The 21864-nt window shown below is 36.5% G+C and overlaps 1 protein-coding gene across 10 annotated transcripts in view; it reads right to left on the bottom strand.

The window, feature by feature from the left end:
- Positions 1-21864, bottom strand: part of LOC140748782 (uncharacterized) — a 67477-nt gene that overhangs the window by 26681 nt on the left and 18932 nt on the right. For 3 of the 10 annotated variants that reach the window (XM_073081662.1, XM_073081672.1, XM_073081664.1), the window contains exon 2: positions 18431-18681. The exons of 1 other annotated variant lie outside the window; for it this stretch is intronic. The gene's annotated coding sequence lies outside the window, so the exon portion shown is untranslated. Of the gene's footprint in view, positions 1-18430; positions 18682-20751; positions 20940-21864 lie in introns of those variants that run through there. 6 more of the 10 variants (XM_073081667.1, XM_073081670.1, XM_073081663.1 and 3 more) reach the window with 5 other exon arrangements.

The following is a 21864-nucleotide window of genomic DNA, read 5'->3' as shown; positions in this document are numbered from 1 at the left end:
TAAATCATCTAGAACATTCCAAGACCTATTTAGCTAGATGCACGCGGATTTCTTCGCAATGCACTAGATTTTTTAAACGTTTTATAAGTAAATGAGTAGTTAATTAAGTGCCTTGTAGAATCCTAACTAATTAACTAAGTCACATAACTATATAAAATTGTAGGGAGATTTTTCAGCAGTAATAGCTTAGTGGTTAAGAAACTCGGCGTTTTGATCGAGGGGTCCGAGGTTCAAATCCCAGGCGTCTGATTTTTCAAATTCATGTGCGTATTTGAAATTAATTACCACTTGCCTAAACGGTGAATCAAAACATCGTAAGAAAACATCTTAAAATAAAAGGTTTCGAAGGTATGTGAAGTCTACCAATACGCACTTGGCCAGCGCGGTGGACTATGGCCTAATCCTTCTCATTCTGAGAGGAGACCCGTGCCCAGCAGTGGGACAATAATGGATCGATGAAGATGATGATGATGGATATAGAAGTAGCAAACGGACATTCAGTCCATCTGATGGTAAGTGACTGCTGCCATTAATTGACATATATAATTAACCCCGGATAGAATTATATATTCCTACCTGAAGTCGGCCTTAGATACGCCGCTACCCTTGAGGACTAAGCTGGAACGCCTCGGAAAAGTATGTCTCTCTTACCGCACTCTTCAAACACACAGCAGCGCTTAACACTGCTGTTATAACAGAAATAGGTGTGGCGGTGGTGCCGGAGTTTAACTACAAAGGGTTCTACCTTCGAACATGAATTTTAATTCACACATCACTGATTACGAAAAACTGATTATATATTGCAAGTAATACCCAAATATTACAACTGTCTACGCAAGTGGGTCGCGGGTTCGATTCTGGTCACGTCGCCGTCGCTACGCAACTGTATTCGTTACGTGATCAGAAAGCATTAGCTACTGAGTTAGTTTCTAGTTGACTAATTAGTTAATATTGTCTGCTTATGTTTGGAGGTCTGGAGCATATTGCCCCATGCTGATCCAGTGATGAAAACGGGTTTGTAGTATAGTCCACGCCAAGTGTACTCCGCTTTGTACCCTTACCATGAGTTTTCAAAACATCCCACAATTTTACGTTACGTTTACTCAATCCATTATTCTGTTCCGTTTGCTTAGTAGACTGAGTAAACGTTACAATAAGTGCTCAAGTATTTTTGTCTACTCACATGTTCGCAAAAAAGAGAGACAAACATAAAGCGCCATATGTCAATTTAGACATTTAATGTTACGTTACTGACACTATAGTTCTGATATAATCCGCTAGGGGCGCTGATTGGAAATTGTATGGGCAAATACGTAAACAAATACCAAAACAGTAATATTTGTCAAGACGTAAAAACTCATGGTAAGGGTACTGAATATAGTAATGAGTTGCGTTACAATAGCAAATTGTAGATATTAGCGGGTCGAAGACAGCGCGGGCCCCCCGCACCCTCCGCTGCGCCTCTCGCCCGCGGGTACATAGCTGCGTTAGTGTGCACTTACTTTTGCTACGGAGTATATGCTTGTAGTTGTGTTCGACCGCATTGACTCTCTGGCTATACCTGAGCGCAACAACTTCAGAGCGGACTGGATGTTTGGCGCGGACTTTACCAGCTAATAACCATTGTCCCACTGCTGGGCACGTGGCTCCTCTCATAGTGAAATGGGCTTAGGTTGGCTAAGTACAACGCGTTGACTAAATTTTTTTTCAATCAGTAATCAGTAATTTATTGCTAAAACAACAAGTACATAAAAATATTTTTTTTATAGGTAATATTAGATAAAGTAGCAAACGAGAATCCAGTCCACCTGATGTAAGTGGCTACTGCCGCCCATGGACATCTGTAATCAACTCCAGATAAGTTGGAATTACAAAATGTCTACCACAGATGCATCGGCATACCTATTTCTGCTTAATAACAGCAGTGTGAAGCGCTGCTGTGTTCTGGTTTGAAGGGTCTGTAAGGGAGACATTCTTTTCCGAGGCGTTCCAGCTTAGTCCTTACGGGTAGCGGTGCATCTATGGCCCACCTCAGGTAGGAATATCTAATCCTATCTGGGGTTGATTAAAGATGTCCATGGTCGGCAGTAGCCACTTACCAACATGTGGACGTCATGCTCGTTTGCTACTCCTATAATCTCTTCAAACCAGAACACAACATCGCTTACTGCTGTTATTAGGTAGAAATAGGTGTGGCGGTGGTGCCGCCGGCGTCGAACCACAAAGGGTTCTACCACCTTGCAAACTCTATTAAAAATATGTGCCTGTCTAAAGGAGTTGACAAATACGTTGTGCTTTTCATATATGGATTGGAGGACATTCGTTTCGTAAAAGGTTTTGTGGGGCAAGTGGTGGCCGTTTCGGCATCGCTATATGGGTGACCTTGTGACCATATTACCACCTGTCTGTCCGTCTGTCACCTTTGGGTCCGTTATTGCTGTTCAACCTATCATGTTTTGCCAAGGATCGACTTTTGAAAATTTCTTTATATTATACATTGTTTTTTGAACTTCGGTAAGTAAAACATGGATAGACATCAATGTAGATCAAACTATTATTAAGTACTACAACGTCTATTGTTAAGTCCAATATTCATATGATTATTATGTCCATAATGTTATTGATATTGTAGTAAATAATAGATTGATCTAGATTGTTGTCAATTGATTGTTGAAGCCTTTTGGGACGTTTGAGAAAAATTAGTACAGATTATTTTGAAAATCGACAGATAAAAACTTAAATAATTTCTTTTTTTTTAGTTTATAGTTTAATTAAATTTATTACTTTTCTTACTTTAAATTTCATGTACTTATATACTATATAACTTGCTCTTTGTACAAATAAATAAGATGTTAAATAATAATTCGTAAATAAAAACTAATACCATGAAGTTGGCTAGTTAATATTGCAAGTTTTGAAATCAAAGATGTCAGCGTCAGTCCATTAGAATCCCACTGTTGAGCACAGGTCTCTATCAGAATGAGAAGGATTAGGCCATAGTCCACCGCGCTGGACAAGTGCGTATTGGTAGACTTCACGTAACTTTGAAAATCTTTTTTTTTGATCTCTCAGGTATACAGATTTCTCACGATATTTGGCTTCACAATTAACGTGATAATTAATTTATAACAGGCACTTATTTTAGAAGATATAATGCCTGGGATATGAACCTCGGACCCCTAGATCGAGAGGCGTTTCAACTAGGCTATCTCTTAGTTGATGTAACGTCAAAAATAATGAGCATAAATTAACTTAAATCGTGACTTCGCAATTGTAATGGCAAGTAATTGCATATTATGAGAGAAAGTTGAGACATACTCGCACGTGCATTGTTGCTGTATAACTAATAAATAGTCATAACACAAGTAAACTAGTAGTGATAGCCTTTTTTTACGAGGGGGAAACCTTCAAAAGGTACCCGATGCCGTGGGAGCGACACAGGGTTATGTGGGACCCTTACTGCACTAAAATCCCGCCGGTGGCCGTCCTTAGCGCTGCGTAGAGGACTCCGGGATCTCCAAAGGAACGCAACCTTAGCCTCGTCGGGCTCCACCCAGGTGAGCATGACGCTCGCCAAACAGTCTGGTACACGACGGTATGCGACCACACATACCGCCGTCCTTCCCGGGGCCGCTGGCCGGGCGGTTCGAGCTCCCAAAAAAATAATTGAAATAAATGTTGGTTTAGTGCATATTCCTGAAGTCGGCACTCATATTGGACACGCTGTTTACGCCGTTATCAAACGAAATACATTGAGCGCCAACTTCAGATATATGTACTAAACCAACATTTATTTCAATTATTTTTTACTTTGTAGTGACGTAGAAGTCGGTTTTATTTTTTTGTTAATAAGTAGTCGCTTCTTACGACAGGCAGGAAAAACCATAGCCTTATTCTTGTTCCAAATTACGCGGTAGACTAGGGCCTAAACCCGTCTTTGAGTGGAGATCTGTGCCCAATAGTGGGATAATAATTGATTGACGACAAACATAACTAATGTTCATTACTTAAGTGTTAAATGAGCAAACACTCCACCTAATGGTAAGAAACTAGTGCCCATAAACATCTGTAATCAACTTAACGTAAGATTAGATTCCTACCTGAGATCTACCACGATTGCTACTTTAAGAACTAATTGAAAACGCCTCTAATAAGCATATATCCGTTACCACACTTCAAACCAGAACACTGCAGCGCTACACTGCTGTTATAAGGCAGAAATAGGTGTGACGGTGGCGCTTCTGGAGTAAGCCCAATTAAAATTGTACCACCTTTCTGTTTGCAGAATCCTTACTAATCCTTACTAACATTATAAATCCGAAAGTAACTCTGTCTGACTGTCTGGTTGTCTCTTCTTCACGCCTAAACCACTGAACCGATTTTAATGAAATTTTGTAGAAAGATAGTCAGAGACCCGAGAAAGGACATAGAATCGTTTTTATCCCGGAAATCCCACGGGAACTAGGGATGACGATCTTAGATCGATTAATCGGGGAATCGATCTTTTGGACCCAAAACATCGATTATTTTAATCGATATTAGTAAGGATTGAATCGTAAACTATGTATTTGATCAAGTGATGATCTTTAGAAAAGTTGATGGTAGGAATTTTCCTTACTAATATTACAATTCCGAAAGTAACTCTGTCTGTCTGTCTGTTCAGCAAAATTGATGGTAGGAATTTTCAGTTTTAGATATGTATGTTAGTATGTTATATTATTTTCTTTTAAGCGCGGGCGAAGCCGCGGGCAATAACTAGTATAGACTAAATTAGAACGCATGTAAGTCGGCATGTGCCTTTGTGCAACTTGATTTACTTTTAAACGAATCTAAACCAATAACTTACTTACAAAACCTTTTATGAACAGGTTTATTCGAAATCAGAGACAATTTAGCAATGGCCGACCTCAATACCACTTTGGCAACTGGCTAGATCAGTGTTTCTCAGAGTGTAGCCCTAAGGGCGGTGGAGTTACAGAAAGGCCCTGAAGGGCCACAGAGGAGGCCCTGCGGGGAGAAGAGTTTGGAGGTACTGAAGAAGCTTTAGAGACGATAGCTAATTTCAGTTTTTAGGGTTCCATAGCCAAAGAGTAAAAATGGAACCCTATTACTAAGGGTCTGCTGTGTTTCCCTCTGTCCGTCTGTCACAGGGCTCTATCTCTTGAACCGTATAAGACACTTCAAATTTTATAACTACTAAAACTGAAATTAAAAACCTAACTACTATCCTCCATTCATATATTATTATCTTTTTTATTTGTGTACAATTATCCAGTTGAAACATTTCGGATGCTAGAAAATTATCGATTGTTAAGGTGGGAGATAGACGTAATAAATTTGAGAACCTCTGGGCTATATATTTCAGTAAGAGGAAAAGTCAATATATTTAGTCAAAATATGTGTTATCGAAGTCGGAAGTCAACATACATCTGAAGTGGCTTACGCCATGGACATCTGTAATTAACCCCAGATAAAATCAGATTCCTACCTGAGGTCGGCGACAAATCCGCCACTACTCTAGAGGACTAACCTGGAATGCTTCGGAACAGTGTGTACTACAACCTTGAAAACCTGAACACAGCAGCGCTTAACACTGCTGTTATTAGGCAGATAAAGGTTGTTTTGGGAATATAGATCAAAATTTATTTTAACGTGGGTCGAAGTTGGGTGCGCTTACGTAACACATAATATTATTTTATTAAGTATACCAAGGCAGTGATAGCCTAGTGGTTAAGAAAAGAAGAGGTTCAAATCCCAGGCACCTCTGATTTTTCGAATTTATGTGCGTATTATAAATTAATTATCACTTGCTAAAACGGTGAAGAAAAACATCCTGAGGAAACCTTCATACCTGAGAGATGATTATTATAAAAAACTCAAAGGTATGTGAAGTCGACCAATACGCACTTGGAAAGCGCGGTGGACTATGGCCTAATCTCATTCTAAGAGGAGACCCGTGCCCAGCACTGGGACAATAATGAGATGATGATGATGAATTATACCAGTGAAGAGTAACTTCTGACGTATACAAATTTGTACCCATACGCATTTTCGTATGGTTTTTAACCAAAAAGCATTGTTTATTGCATGTGCATTTGAATATCAATTTGGTCTCCAAACAAAGAAATATTTATCAATACTTGGAATTTAAGTGGCTTGCATACAAATGAACTGAACAAAGGGTAGCTGAGAACGTGGTCAGAATGGTAACTAACCACACGTAAATACATAATAACCTTAGACACTTTTTATAAGATAGAAGTAAAGTAGTTTTGAAGGTGGTAGAACCCTTTGTTTCGACTTCGGCGGCACCACCTATTTCTGCCTCATAACAGCAGTGTTAAACGCTGCTGTGTTCTGGTTTAAAGAGTATTGTAACACGTCTTTTCCGAGGCGTTCCAGAGTAGTCCTCAGGGGTAGCGGTGCATCTGTGTCCGACTTCAGTTAAGAATATCTGATCCTATCTGGGGTTAAATACATATGTCCATGGGCGGCAGTAGCCACTTACCATTCGGTGTCTATCTATTACGGCTTAATTAGTGAAGAAAAATTGTTCGAAATATAGCGGTTTCTTGTAGGGCAATCCGCATTTTTTTTAATTTAGTATTAAGTCTTATAGCAGCGACCATTATACATACTCTGTAAAAAATTAAAGTGTCTATATATTACGGTTCAGAATATAGAGACCTGTAACAGACAGACAACGAAGGCTTGGTAATACGGTTCCGTTTTTACCCTTTGTGTACGAAACCCTAAAAAAGAAGTAGATTAAATATCCATAGTAATATAGTTCTCGCCAAACTGCTAGTCCGCTCTGAAGTTGTAGCGAGCAGGTGTAGTCATACAATTTGCTATGACGCGATTCATTTCTATATTCGTTGGACTAGCAGTTTTACGCGCACCATAACTTACAGTGGGCGAACTGCAAACCTTTACTATTTCAAGTCACTAATATCTATCTAGTAAAACGGTCACAGTTTTGTCTTGAAAACTGCGGGCAATTCGTAATAATATCATTGCAACTCGCCCGTTTAGTTGTAAAACCAGTTTAGTACCTGCCAGCCATGTTGTAATAACTGTCACAAGAATTAGAGCGACATAGTACTTTCATTTTACGAAATTCTGTACTTAGGATTGGTTTAAATTCCATCAGGATTATAGATAGATTGTATAAAATAGTCTTTCAGAAATTCTCAGCCTATAACAATTCCGTACCACCAAATTATCATTTACTTTTTATTTTTATCTGTTATGTCAACTCACATATAAGGTGACCTCAATCCTTAGTAGGCAACACGTCGATAAACGCCTCCAGGTACAGCCTGTTCTATATGGAATATCAACGAGCGACATTTATAATATAGACCAGACCTCAATCCTATCTGGGGTTAATTACAGTACGGACATCTGTAATTAACCCCAGATAGGATTGAGGTCGGCCACAGATGCACCGCTACCCGTGAGGACTAACCTAAAACGCTTCGGAAAAGTATATCTCCCTTCAAACCAGAACACAGCAGCGCTTAACACGGCTGTTATAATGCAGGAATAGGTGTGGCGGCGGTACCGCCGGAGTCGAACCACAAAGGGTACCTGCACAAACTGAAATTGTCCGGTCATGATCCCTTTGCCCAGCGAGAGATCTTCCTTTGCGAAATACATATAATTAAAAATTCACGGGGCAGCGTTTAAATAGTGTTAAATTGTTTTTTTTGTTTAAATTTACATTGATGTTAACGGATTAAATTAAAATTTAATAATTGATTAAAAAATTAAAATTAAAATCTATTCAATAGTGCTTGATTCTTGAACTAACAGACAAATAACAGTATAACACAACATTTTATCACTATTACGACGTGAAGACACCTAAACTAACCTTTTAAATTTAAATAAACACCTTTCTGAATGCCTTCTCAAATACTAGGTGTGACGCTAAGTGGAAGCCAAGGTCAGATTATCACATAGTGTCTACCTTTCACGTTTTTATAGAGTTCCGTATGAAATAACTGGCGAAGTGCAAGTCAATCTTGCATAATAAGTTCCGTAGTACCAAAATTTGATAAAACGCTAAAAAGTCTTAAAAGATGTGGTAAAACGGAATCCTCTATGTGCGAGTTCGATTCCCACTTGAATCGAACTCGCACATAGAGGATTCCGTACGCACATATTTTATTGATTGATTTATTTATTTATTAAATAATATCACTTACATACTATACATATAAACTGTAACTTAAGATATAACATTGCTCAATATTTATGTTATATTATAATATATTTTATAATAATTCTAGTAATTATAAGAACAGTGAACCAGCAAGTACAAAACGAAGGTAATTAATAATAAGTTAATTTGTTTTTTATTTTTAGTATTTGTTATGATAGCTGCGATACAAGGAAAAATTGTAAGAATTTGAACTGTCCACCTAATACCGTTCAATAGATAAAGCGAAAAACGCCGAAAAAAAGATTTCTTGTATGTCAAACCCCCATTTATTTTCAAGATATTTTTATTTTTAGTATTTGTTGTTATAATAATATACATAGATACTCTGTAAAACATTCAAATGTCTATCCATTACGGTTCAGACAGACGGCCAGACAACGGAGGCTTGGTAATATGATTCCGTTTTCACCCTTTGGATACGGAACCCTAAAAACGACAAATCCCTCGATATTGTAATGTTATGCAAAGAAACTTATATTTTCAGTTGGTGCTCATTTTCACATTGGTTCAGATTTAAAACATTATTGGGTATAGATAATCAACATACGGAACCCTCTCCACGCGTTTAACTCGTACTTGTCCGGTTTTTTATTGCAAAGCTAAGGTCATAGAACAGGATTCGAATTTTATTTACTCAAATAAGTACCATAAAAGTACCATTTTTTTATAAGCTTGAAGTAGTGATTGAGCAGTTCAATTGATTTTAAATGATCGTTTATGGTTGAAAACAGTTTTTTTTAAATATTGAACAAGTATATGAGCATACAGTCCACCTGATGGTAAGAGTTGTTTAAAAAATTTTGAACGTGCTAAAATCCTTTGTGGTTCGACTCCGGCGGCACCACCGCCACACATATTTCCGCCTAATAACAGCAGTGTTAGGCGCTGCTGTGTTCTGGTTTGAAGGGTGTGGTAAGAGAGACATAATTTTTCTTGCCATTCTAGATTAGTCCTCAGGGGTAGCGGCGCATTTGTGACCGACCTCAGGTAGAAATCTAATCTTATCTAGGATTACAGATGTCCATCAGCAGCAGTATCCACTTACCAAAGTGGGATATCGTCTGCTATTCCTATATTATAAAAAGCCAGAGGCTTCTACTATAAATTTTGTGTGTCGAACAAACAGACAAATGTCAGTTTTATATCAATATGCACAAAGTAGGCAATGAGGCCACACTAATAATAACCTACGTAATGTTTCTGTGTAATATTTACTGATTTGCAAATGTCAACATGTTACATAACATTCAAACACATGATTGCATTCGTGTTTGGTTTTTAGCATAACATTATTAAATGCATAACATTTTATACAATTTTTAATTTTGACAATTCGTTAGAAAAATGTTTCCTTATGTTTGTAACGGCAAATCTCGAAAACTAGTCGAAGGATTGATTTGTAATTTTCAGAAATATATCCATTTTGTATATAATAGTGTTTTTATATACTTTATATCCCGAAATTTTTAATTAAAAATTGAACTTTTATTAACTTCTCTAATAAATAATATAAATTTAATTGCTGCGAAGCGTACTTTAATTTAATAATTAAATACTAAAAAACTTTTTCTACGTAAAATTCCATAGAGATCTTATTCTGATTCGGTAGTACTAGTAGTAGTATGAGAGAGGGTAGTAGTATAAGAAAAATAAGAAAGAACCTGGAACTGTTCGTGTTAAACCGGTATAACCACTGCGCCATGCGAGTTGTCCCCGCAACAGTTAATTACAGTGGCAAATATACCAATTGCATACCTTACCCGGTGAAATATGATTGAACAACATCCTATGTACAACAATTGTATTGTCTTATATAACAAAATACTACAAAGTTTATTTAATTAATTTCATTGCATATTGTAAAAACATTTTCATAATACGAGCTTTTGTCCGCGGATTCGCTCGCGTTATGAAGTAATATTATTTACTAAGAAGATTTATACAAATGTTAATATCCCCTTAGGGGTAGAATTGATCAAAATCCTTTCTTAGCGGATGCCTACGTCATAACATCTACCTGCATGCCAAATTTCAGCCCGATCCGTCCAGTGGTTTGGGCTGTGCGTTGATAGATCACTATGTCAGTCACCTATGAGTTATATAGGTATATTTAGATTTTTTGTAAACAAGAATACCTCTTCAACTATGTACCAAACTAAAAATGATAAAATTTATTTTTGAAAGTTTTTTATCTGACTACTTTTGTGTTCACTCATACTAATGCAAATCTCAGCTTAGACCTCGCGGACTATAAAACATCCTATTTAATACCATATTTATGCAATACAGAATTATGATAATGATTATAATAATAGTGATTAAAAATAATTAAATTTAGGACATGAGTATCGTGAATCCCAGTGAACTTATGACAAAATTTTCTAAGAAAGGCTTAAGTTTATTAACATCGTCAACTCAACTATTTCCGCAATACAAAAGACATCAACGCGCGCATACAATACATAGATAAAATAAAATTACACAACGAATAAATAACCACTTTTCTTTGGGAAGTCGGTTAAAATACTACATATTTTGGTCAACGTATTGTTTTTCGATTGCCCAGAAGTGGGATAGTAGAGATTATGGGCCCTACAATCACAAGGAGATGATTTAAAGGAAGCTCACCACACCGACCCACTATGTTTTGAATGAAAAATAATCATTATGAAAACTCATAATGATTGTTTTTCATCATAATACGTTTTTATACTCACACGACATCAAAATCATTTTACCAAAACTTTAATATGTGTGTTTTTAAATCCAAAGAGTGTTATGTTCAAATGACAACTATTGCCTACCAAGTATAAAAAAATACAAAAAAGTTCAATATATAACGCAGATAGAACCAAAGGCGAAAGTTAATATAACAAATCAGACAATCTATCTGAGATAACCTGATTAACGGACAATACTAATTATGTAATCGACCACATTATGGTATCGGACTATAATATGAGATATCCGTATGTCCGTATGTTCTGTGTGTCTATGTGGGCTATGATTATAAACTAAATTTATGTATTTTGTGCTGTCTGTCTATTTGAAGGTGGTAGAACCCTTTGTGGTTCGACTCCGGCGGCACCACCGCCACACCTATTTATGTTATAACAGCAGTGTTAAGTGCTGCTGCGTCATAACTATTTATTAATCTGTGGCTGCGTTATGGTTAGCGGACGAGCCCATGGATCTATGGACACCTGTAATCAGCCCCAGATAAGATTAGATTCCTACCTGAAGTCGATTGTTACGTTGTTAAACCTCAGGACTAAGTTGGAACGACTTGCATAAGTAGGTCTCCTTTACCACACCCTTCAAAGTGGAACACAGCAGCGCTTGACACTTAGACAGATATAGGTGTAACGGTGGTGCCGCCGGAGTCGAACCACAGTAGTTCTTTCAAAAGTTATATAAGATCGACCACATTATATCAAACATTGTCTGTATGTCCTTTATAGAACGCATGTAAACTATGCATTTGATCATGTGATAATCTTTAGCAAAGTTGTTGTGCATGAGCCCACGAAGGTTTAGAGTTGGTACGACCAATTTTCGACAGATGGCGCCACTGTCATTCCAATGAAGGTGCAAATTTTCAGTTACATGTATGCCATGTTATTTTTTTAAACGCGGGCGAAGCCGCGGGCATTACAAGTATGAGATATATCTTTGTCTATGTGAGTAGGTCATTTACAAATCTATTTTATTTTACCTTTCAAAAAGAAAGGTCACAGGCTCTTTTGCAATTAATTAGCACTTCGACGGTTAAGGAAATATTTATATAATATTTGGCTATCTGCGTGGCGGAGTGGTCTCCATACCGGTCTGACGCGCAGGGGTCCGGGCTCGATCCCCGGCCAGACAGATATCTAAATATTGAATTAAGATATTAATCTATATATATATATAAATAAAATTGGAGTGTCTGTTTTTAATATTGAAATAACCGCTTTTTACTACATGCATATGAATATAAATACGGTACATACACCAAAATAACATTTTTTACAATTTTTGTCTGTCTGTCTGTCTGTTTGTTCTGGCTAATCTCTGAAATGGCTAAACCGATTTTGACGGGACTTCTGGCAGGTAGCTGATGTAATAAGGAGTATCTTAGGGTACTTATATTTTATGGTATGTATATATGTATATGTTAGATTTCTTTTTAACGCGGGTGAAATCGTGGGGCACAGCTAGTAAGAAATATATAGTCTGGGTCTATGTGTTCGTGTCATTTATAAATTCAACATAAAAATTAAATACCGACTGAGCAATCTTAACTGAATCATCATCATCAACCCACTGTCCCACTGCTGGGCACGGGTGTCCTTTCAGAATGAGGAGGATTAGGCTATAGTCCACCGCGCTGGACAAGTGCGTATTGGTAGACTTCACATACATTTTAAGATCTTTCATGTAAGCAGGTTTCCTCATGTTTTCCTTCACCGTTAAATGTGATATATAATTTATCTATACTAATATTATAAAGAGGAAATCTTTGTTTGTTTGTTTGATTGTAATGAATAGGCTCAAAAACTACTGGACCGATTTTGAAAATTCTTCACCATTCGAAAGCTACATTATCCACGAGTAACATAGGCTATATTTTATATGAAATATATTTGATAAATAGATTTTGAGGCAGTACAAAATTTGCCGGGTCAGCTAGTAATTAATATGCACATAACTTTGAAAAATCAGTGGTCGGATTTGAACATTGGACTTCTCAATTAAAGCCGAATGTCAAACCACTGGATTATCTGCCAGCTTATTAGAGTAAATGAGATAACACGAGTAACAAAGGCTTATGTAATTTTGTGTAATGTAACATGTTATTATACTTCCGGAGATGTGGTTACAATGGTTACGTTGGAGGCACAAAGGCTTTGTTGGTAACTTAAGGTGGCGTTTGTTAATGATGTGAATTTAAAAAGTGGAGGGGTGAAACAAACAGGGGAAAGAATTTGTGAAAAGAATTTAAATTCAATTTTTTTTATTGCTCATGCATATAGTACACAATTATGGTGTTACAAATATAATAGGGTATGCATGCACACTGCTGCATTGCAATGTAAGAGTACTCTTATTTCTGATACAGTCCGCTAGGTGCGCTAGGTGTGATTGGAAATGTATGGGCAAATACGTAAACAAATACAAACACAGTCATTTTTTCAAAACATAAAAAAACAATGTGAGCCGTCACGGGACGCCTGGCAGATGTGAAACATCGACATTATTTTGTAAAAGTAATATGCAGAAAAGAACATATTGTGATAGGAACTAAATATGTCATAATGATAAAATAAAATATTACGATTTTTTTCCAGATAACGATGACTATTTATTGAATAAACATTTATTTTCATTAAATACAAAAATTTACGAATTTATTTCAAATCGTGACTACTTAATTCGTTTAATCAGTGACTTCACAGTCGATTGCGCATGGCGACGCGTCGCCACACCGTACACACAACTGCATATAGACTGTATATATATACCATCGTATAGCGTGGCGACGCGCGCCACGGCATGCGTCGCCACGCCAGAAATCGGTTTTACGTGCGGCTATAGATGTTTCACATCAAAAACTCATCCTACGGGTACAGTTGACTTGATGGTAAGCGACTACTACCGCCCATTGACATCTGTTATCAAAACGAAGATAAATTTAGATTCCTATCCGAGGTCGACAAATACGTTGCTACCTTCGAGAACTAAGATGAAACGCCTCGATTATTCGAGACGTTTCAACTTAGTTCTACCTAGCGTGCCTATGTATGTAGGGAGACATAAATACCCCACCTTTCAAAGCAGATCACAGTACCACTGCTGTTATTAGGCAGAAATAATGTGGTCATGGTGCCTCATCGAACCACAAAGGGTTACACACGTACAAGCACACTCATATTTTTCATCAAAAATACGATGTTTAGGCTACCGACATTCGTAAACCAAACCCAGGACCTTCTGTAGCTACCACGTCATATGCCAGTGATATATTAATGACTATCATATATTACATAATTCACCACACGTCTATCCGGGTAGCGCCGTCGCGAGTGGTACAGAAGGTCAGCTGGTAAGGTGTTGTCGTAATATATAGAAGTGGCTTGATTCTTGTAGAACGTTCTAGAATATCGTGTGTTTACTGTAAGTTATGATAACCTAGTGGTTGGACCTTTCAATCGGGGTCCGAGGTTCACCAGGGTTGAATTTATCAAAGTTATGTGCATATTTGGAAATTAATTTTCATTTGTTTGGAGTTTGTGAGGATATCTGCATACCTGAGAGATTTTAAACAGAATAAGTTCAGAATTTACACTTGGTCAGGGAGGTGGAGTTTGTCCTCAAGACCACATTATGAGAGGCGAACCTTACCCAGCAGTGGGACAGTAATAGATTGTGTCGAATCAAATCAAAAGCTTAAATAATCAATTTTAGTTCCTAAACGACCACCAGAGGCGCTACATGCGAATTTGTTTAATCAATAATATCAGTGTTAAGCGCTGCTGTGTTCTGCTTTGAAGGGTGTGGTGAGGCATGGTACCCGAGGCATTCCAGCTTAGTCCTCAGGGCTAGCGGTATTTGTGGGCGACCTCAGGTAGGATATAATCTTAAAGGGAGTTGAATAGGTACAGATGTTCATGCGGCAGTAGCAACTTATCATCAGGTGGACTGCATGCTTGTCTGCTACTTCTATATTATATATTAGCTGACCCGGCAAACTTTGTACCGCCTCAAAATATTTATAAAATATAGCCTATGTTATTCGTGGATAATGTAGCTTTCGAATGGTGAAAGATTTTTTAAAATCGGATCAGTAGTTTTTAAGCCTATTCATTACAACCAAATAAACAAACAAAGTTTTCCTCTTTATAATATTAGTGTAGATAAAAAGTGGGACTTCAATCTTATTTGTAGTTGATTACAGATGTCCATGGGCGGCAGTAGCCACTTATCATCAGGTGGCCGGCTCGTTAGCTAATTCTATAAAAAAGTAATTCTAATAGAGTCTATACTCTGTTTCCTACAACTATACGATCTTGAACAGGTGACCTTTATTTTGTGACATTTCACAGAAATAAAAATAAATGTGCGGACGAATCGACAGGTTTGTATGTAAATGGCCATATGTGTTATGTTTTGTCTCTTTTGCACTATGGCTATCTCTGTCTAAAACTAAGTAATAGAGTGGTTTAAAATTCGTTTTGATGAGCCCATATATGTCTATTCTACTTAAAACCAACAGTGATAATAAAGTTGTTTAAAACGCTCATGATAATGGTTCAGCATTCGAATCCCAGGCAGTCGCGTATCTATACTGTATGAGAGCCATGGCAAATTATTGCATGGGGCCCTAAGAAAACTCATAGACATTCAAAGAAGACTTATAGACATTCTTCGCTCACGAATACGTTTAGAAATTGTTTGGTCCTGCTTTTTGTTCATGCAAATACATGTAAAAAATTCATGAGATTTTTCATTGAGTTATGTACATTTCAGAGATTGTTATGGTCCCTGTAGGGCTCGCTTTCTCTCGTGCCGGGGGCCCCTGTCAGACTAGGAGCCCCGTCAGATCGGGGGCACGTGCCATTTTGCCAGTCCTACCACCCTGTAGTTACGCCACTGACCTCAGGCTTGATTTATGGAAGTTGTATTATTACAAATAATTATTACGTGTTTGATTACTAAAAACAACGTAAAAAGTTCTCAAAGGTAACTTAGAAAGTTCTCAAAGGTATGTGAAGTCTACCAATACGCACTTGTCCAGCGCGGTGGACTATGACTAATCATTCTCATTGAAGGTCTCATTTTGAAGGTGGTAGAACCCTTTGTGGTTTGACTCCGGCGGCACCACCGCCACACCTATTTCTACCTAATAACAGCAGTGTTAAGCGCTGCTGTGTTCTGGTTTGAAGGGTGTGGCAAGGGAGACAGACTTTTCCGAGGCGTTCCAGCTTAGTCCTCAGGGGTAGCGGCGCATCTGTGGCCGACCTCAGGTAGGAATATCTAATTCTATCTGGGGTTGATTACAGATGTCCATGGGCGGCAGTAGCCACTTACCATCAGGTGGACTGCATGCTCGTCTGCTACTCATATATTATAAATGCCTTTCCCTTACCATTTTCTTTAATTTCTTCTTAAATCTTTTAAATAAAACGGAATTTAATTCTATTATTACTTATAACATTGAACATATAACATTATATGATTAACATAAATAGGTTCCACCATCTTCGAACCTTATTCTATCTATAATTTTTGGTCTTAGGTATTTATATTCGCTCGTATGAATAATTTAAGCAACTCACGATCTTGTAGAATTTATACAAACGTCGTAAATCACGCTCAGCCCTTTTACTTTATTTATTTAACCTCAGAATACATAAAGTAAGGTTGTAGAGAAATTCCTTCACGACTTCAAAAATACTTAAAAGAGACTCACCAAAAACCACTACCATAGATATAGACATCACCAAACTGCTAGTCCGCTCTGAAGTTGTTGCAAGCAGTTTGCTATGGCGACGCGATTCATTTCTATATTCAGAGCGGACTAGCAGTTTTACGCGGACTATACCACATGCGCTACCGCTGAAGACTAAGTTGAAACGCCTCGAAAAAGTATGTCTCTCTTACCACACCCTTCAAACGAGAACACAGCAGCGCTTAACACTGCTGAGATTAGCTACAAATAAATGTAGTATTGCATCTAGAGTCGAACCACAAACTGTTCTGAAAAGCTAAAGTAGAACCCTTTTTAGACAGCCTTTTTCACAACACTTCAAATAAAATCAAATCATTTTTTTTTTCAAAAAAGGTTCTTTACCGAACTCTTTTTGAATGTCAATACATCTAACGCCACTTCACAAGGTGTTTCGTTATAGAGAAGAAGCTTCAACAACCCATCACTGTCCCGCTGCTGGCACGGGTCTCCTCTCAGTATGAGAAGGATTAGGCCATAGTCCACCGCGCTGGACAAGTGCGAATTGGTAGACATCACATACCTTTGAGATTTTTTTTATAAATCTCAGGTATGCAGGTTTCCTCATAATGTTTTCCTTCGCCGTTTTAAGCAAGTGATAAATCATTTCTAATTTCTAATACACACATAACTTTGAACAATCAGAGGATTTGAACCACGGACCCCTCGATCGAGACGCCGAGTTCCTTAACCATTAGGCTTTTAATGCTTAGAAGAAGCTTAGTGCACTATTAAGGGCAAATAGAATTAATAATAAAACAAGCACTGATTTTCGTCAATAGCTGATAAAAACGAGGTTTCTCAAGCCAGACCGCTGTGAAATGTTAATCGATTGGCCATCGTTGGTCTGGTAACCGTGTCTGATTGAGCAGAGGTCGGTTACGTCAGATATTGAAATTTAAGTAAAAGTAGAAGCTGCGGCTCTAGTTTGTTTTATATAAAAAATAGAAGATATTCAACAAATTAAATAAGTTTTTTTTCATCCGTGAATTTTATAAATTTACAATTGTGTTTTAGTAAAAATAAAAAAAATATAAAAAAGAACTTATTTACAAAATTTATTTATTATTTACAAAAATGAAAAACAAAAACACTACCATAAATAAGTTTTAAATGGTTTTATTCACTTTTGGATATATTTTTGGGAGAACCCTCTGTGGCTCGACTCCGGCGGCACCACCGCCACACCTATTTTTGTCATAACAGCAGTGTTAAGCGCTGCTGTGTTCTGGTTTGAAGAGTGTGGTAAGAGAAATATAGTTTTCCGAGGCATTTCAGCTTTGTCCTCAAGAGTAATGGCGCATCTGTGGCCGATCTCAGTTAAGAATTCAATATTATCTGGAGTTGTAGACACTCGTCACTCACTATTAAATCCTATTTTTTCAGCCTAGACGCAACACTCGATATTTTTACCACGCTTTTATTAGCTTTGGTTGTATCTATCTATGTATGTATGTAACGGAAACATTGAACTCGATTTTTACCCACTTTGAACGGTCCGATTAATATAAAATTTTGAACAATTATCGAAAACTGATGACAATACACGATTTTAATATTCTCATTCCATTTTCCTCATCAGGATCGTCAGGAATCAGAATTAGCGATTTTCCTTGTGCGATTTTAGCGTGGTTTTTAGTTTTTAAACTATTAACATTATTAATTTTAAATTTTAGTCACCAGTTTTAATATAAAGTATAAAGTCAACTTACCAGGTATCCTCGACAAAGTCACTTTAAACGGTGTCACTTAATTCACTTTTCACTTCACTTCACATTTCACTCTAAAGTCAAAAAAATTAACCAAAATAATAATCGTAGTAATAAAACAGAATATATATTATAACAGCATATATAGCGAACTTAATGTATAAATATAGAAAATCTTTAACAAAATTCCAAATTGTTCGGGTTAGACCGTTTCGGTTTTCAGGATTTTGCATTTAGACCAATTGATTTTGGGGCTGAAAATTTTGAAAATGGAAAATGTGAATGGGAATGAAGTGGCAAGTTTGTCTACCACATCAATAGTCCTAAGTTCGATTCTCGTATGTGCAATATGTGCATACTATACATACATATATAATATGCGTATAGCACTCACTCACAGAATATTATGGAACAAAATTTCATTTGTCAGTTTTCGAAGTACGTTAACTAATTTTGATGGGACTTTAGCGCAAAGTTAGAGGGATTTACAGTCAGAATCATAGTCTTTATTTCTTGTGATAGAAGCGAACGGATCCTTATGGTAATTGGCCACTGCAGCCTGTGGATACCTGCCATCGATAACTAAAATAATCCTACCTGAGGTCGAACACGTATTGCTATGTCAAAGGACTAAATTAAAACGCTACATGTATCTGCAGACTAATTTAAAACGCCTAATATTAGTATCTCTATCTAACATAAAATATAGATAAACTTTACACCACAAAGCCGAAATAGGTGTGACAGTGGTACCATTACAGTGAAACTACTCCTAGGGTTAATTAACGACTAATGACGTCACTAATTACTATATTAGCAAGGAGGTTTAAAATGAATGTAATTCAATATGGCATTGCTCAATTATTAATAGATTTAGAAGTGGCCTAGACTGGTCGATTTCTATCAAGTTAAATTTACGCAATACAGCTATTTGGGTTACTTAACTGCACTGTGTGTGCGACTTTGCTTAAGAATTTAATTTAATGTTATTTATTTATTACATTGCAAAAAAATTACAATATTGGCCCTCTGCTAGGCAAGTCTCCTTTTTTTAAAGTCACCGTCAACTTATTATCGTCCCACTGCTGGGCACGGGTCTCCTCTCAGAATGAGGATTAGGACATAGTCCACCGCGCTGGCCAAGTGCGGATTATTAGATTTTACATACCTTTGTTTTTTTTTATAAATCTCTCAGGTATGCAGGTTTCACGATGTTTTCCTTCACCGTTTAAGCAAGTGATCATTAATTTCTAATACGCACATAATTTCTAGAACGGATATTTTTAGAATTATTTAATGGAAGAAAAATATAAAGAAACAGTCTGAAAGTCAATATTTTAAAGATATTTGAGAACAATAAAAACAAAATAAAATTGACAAAATAAAACCAATACGCACTTGGCCAGCGCGGTGGACTATGGCCTAATCCTTTTCATTCTGAGAGGAGACCCATGCCCAGCAGTGGGACAGTAATAGGTTGTTGATGTCTAAAAACTTGGCTAGTGGAACCTATGCCCAGCAGTGGGACTGTAGTTATGTTTACTATTCTTAAGGTTATGTTAAGTTAGTGGTATGCATTAAAAGTTCTTATAAAAATGTGTGTTTTAATTTATGATTCAATCATTTAATAAGTTCTGTTAAAAAGAAAAATAATTATTTTATTATTACGAAAGAAATTAGAACCGGAAAATGTTTATAACATTTCCTTTATAGATTTTTCCAGTAAATATAAATAAATTAAAATAAATATTTTTCCGTGAATTTTATAAATATGTTAGTAAATGAATATAAATGTTAGTATTTTTATAATTTAATTAATTTTTCATCTATTTTTAATAACTAACACCAATGTAATATAATTTATTATATTATAATACTATATATTTTTTAATTTCCGTCAAAAAACATTATTTCCGGTAATATAACAAAAATTTACAAAAACAATTTTTAAAGTTTTCTCACTTATAAATATTTTTTCTTTTCTTTTTCAAGAATAGGAAATTATAAATATTCTACTTAAAATATGATTAAAAACTTTCAATTATTTTATTCTAAATTTAATTATATTTCATATATAATTATTATAAATTTAATTATAATTCGAAATTTGATTATATTTTTTATTTAAAGAACTATTTAAAAGCTTCAATTATTTTACTCTAAATTGTTAAAACATGTCGTAAATACCACATTATTATTATCATAGAATAAATATACTTTTCACTGTAAATATCTCTCTATTAGACTATCAAAATACTGAAAAGACCATATTATTATGATCATAGAATTAATATCCTTGTCACTACAAAAATCTCATACTCTACCAAAATAAACTCTACCAGCAAACACAAGGCACAGAAATAGACACAATATACAAATAACTTACACACAAAAACTGTGACAATACGAAAAGGTATTACGACACAACACTAGCATAGGCACCACAGTCACACTTTCGAGTGTAGCGCCCGCTGCGCTCCGCTGGTAGAGTGGGGGTGTAGAGTGACTGTCATTGTAGAGTATTGGGGATAAGTTGCGAAAATCCCTTTTGTATTAACAAAAAAATGTCTTAAAAATTGCATTAGAAATTTTGCAGTAACATTTTCGGAGATAGAGTTATTCTTTTTTGAGGTAGAGTAGGAGAGTTCTTACTCTACCAATATTTGAAATGTGAACCAAAAGCCTAGCATTACGCATGGTAGATTTTTGGTTAGATTCCGAAGGCACTGCCGCCACACTTATGTTTGCCTAATAACAGCAGTGTTAAGCGCTGCTGAGTTCTGGTTTGAAGAGTGTTGGTGTGTTGACACTTAGTCCTCAGTAACAACGCAACTGTGGCTGACCTCAGGTGAGTCTCTTGTCATATCTGCCGTTGATTACAGATGTCCATGGGCGACAGTAGCCACTTACCATCAGATGGACTGCATGCTCGTCTGCTACTCCTATATTATAAACAAAAATCTCCTATACAATAAAAAAAAATACTACTGACGACTAAGTAGAAACGCGTCATGCCAGTTTCTGCCATAATACGCACTTAAAATCAATACGCGAACAAAGTCACAAGCAAAAGTTCATATCATCTACTACAATATCATTATAATTAACTCCATAAGTTTCGAATGATGTACCAAACGGCGACATTTTTTTTTCTTTTTTAACACGATGCTTTCTACTCTTACAGCCTCACACTAGGATTCCCTGTATGAGTGCCATAGACACATACATAGACAAATACACAAACACCAAGACCCAGAAACAGGAATTTAAATTTATCATTCAGATATCTGTCTGGCCGGGGATCGAACAAGGACCCTCTGCGTGTCTGACCGGCATGGTGACCACTCCGCCACGCGGGTCACATTTGTTAAACTATAAATAAAAGATTAACACACAAAACATTAAGTCAGAAATATTTGACCGTTGAATATATAAAA

This window comes from Epargyreus clarus, unplaced genomic scaffold, assembly GCF_041222505.1.
Source record: "Epargyreus clarus isolate Ecla_fem2 unplaced genomic scaffold, WU_Ecla_fem_2.2 ptg000016l, whole genome shotgun sequence".
NCBI lineage: Eukaryota > Metazoa > Arthropoda > Insecta > Lepidoptera > Hesperiidae > Epargyreus > Epargyreus clarus.
The sequence above is the reverse complement of the archived record's forward strand: the minus strand, read 5'-3'. Positions and strand labels throughout refer to the sequence as shown.